At 43.4% G+C, this 1,590-nt stretch overlaps 1 non-coding gene across 1 annotated transcript; it reads right to left on the reverse strand.

Moving 5' to 3' along the window:
- Positions 1 to 682: 682 nt before the first annotated feature.
- Trnag-gcc (transfer RNA glycine (anticodon GCC)) lies at positions 683 to 753 on the reverse strand. The gene has a single exon. It is a non-coding gene; the product is annotated as a tRNA-Gly (tRNA).
- Positions 754 to 1,590: the final 837 nt, after the last annotated feature.

Here is a 1,590-nt window from a genome sequence, read left to right on the forward strand (position 1 = left end):
CAGCTCTGCATTATCAAGTTACTTAACAGGACTGTTCTTCAACGAGCCTCTTCAAGTGAACTGTAATGAAGTGATTAGTTCAGCGATTGTTCCCCATTCTTTCGCACGCGAACATGTCTATATTTGCGCTAATTTCTCCTACGAATATACTGATCTACTGCCATACCGGCTAGTCATCGCTTCGTTATTTACGTGATACGTTGAAATTAACGTTGATAATGCCTTCATGCTTGTTTTCTTTCTTTATTTTCACATGCGAAAGCTGAACTACTGAAACCATAGAAAGGGTTCCATACTTTGGAACAAGAGTAATAGAAGATGAATTTTTAAAAATAAACTTTGGAATGGCTTTGGAACAAAAGTAATGTACTTCAGTTAAGGCAAGGACCGTATGCACTGGCGTGTGGTTAAATGAGCGCGTTCCTGAAGCACACTGAAATCGAAGCAAATCGTGGCTCATTTTCATCTCCACGGGAGCCGGGTAGTCGGGAAACAACTGCTCAGAAACAGCTTGAAGAAGCCCGATCCACCGAATTACAGTACCCCTGCGTACTAAAAGTTAAATAAATGTGTACAAGGATAACACTGATTCGAACAAAGAGTATCTGGCAATTTGTACTTATTTAAGAGTAATCGCCGATAGATAAAAGTAAATAAATCGCACTAAAAAAAAAAAAAAAACTGCGTCGGCCGGGAATCGAACCCGGGCCACCCGCGTGGCAGGCGAGTATTCTACCACTGAACCACCGACGCCGACGTGGTGCCGCTTTTATCCATTCACAGATACCACGTCTTACATTACAACATCCGGCTGCTGCATCAAGGTTATGGTGGCTAGAAGCCATATCAAGGCAATCAAGGTCATCGTGACGACGAGCGCTTGCTAGCAGAACGGCCCGCTACTTCGTTACAGAGGAAACATGTGCCGTCGTGCGAAAGAGAGCGCGGCGCGAAACACAGTGCGGTGCTCTAAGATGGATTACTCAAACAAGAATAGTGCACTCGTGGCGTTACGAGTGTTTCAATGTTCGAGGCAATGGTAAGGCCGCAAGAAAAGTTTTCGAACTCCTTATGAAAAGCGAACATCGGGAACACTGCTTACAGCGTAAGAACACAATGCGCTGCTTCAAAAATTATTAGCAGTAAATGCAGATACGCCGCTTGAATCGTGCCTCATGCAGTTCTTTGTGAGCGAGGAGAATAAGGGGTTTCGAGCTAGGCACTCTATTATGCAAAACCATACGAAGAAACATACACCGAAACCAGAGACAATGAAGCCTTGCCAGTGAGCGGCGTTGGCTAACACTCCCAGTGGTAATCATGTACATGTACACATATGTTGAAGAAAGTGTTCTTCAGGATGGTCGTCGTTATATATCTATGTAAATTCAACGTAACAGTTAATTTCCCCCATGCTTTCTTTCTCATTGTCTGTTTCTTCGGATACGCTTCTGATGGAATTTTGCATAGTCTGCAAATGATAACGAATGAATGAATCAATCATTTATTTACCATGCCCAGGAACATCCATGAGGTGCGAGTGCTGGCGCACGCAACACAACAGCAGGGAATATAAATAAAAAAGCAATA

This window comes from Dermacentor silvarum, chromosome 4 (assembly GCF_013339745.2).
Source record: "Dermacentor silvarum isolate Dsil-2018 chromosome 4, BIME_Dsil_1.4, whole genome shotgun sequence".
NCBI classification, from domain to species: Eukaryota; Metazoa; Arthropoda; class Arachnida; order Ixodida; family Ixodidae; genus Dermacentor; species Dermacentor silvarum.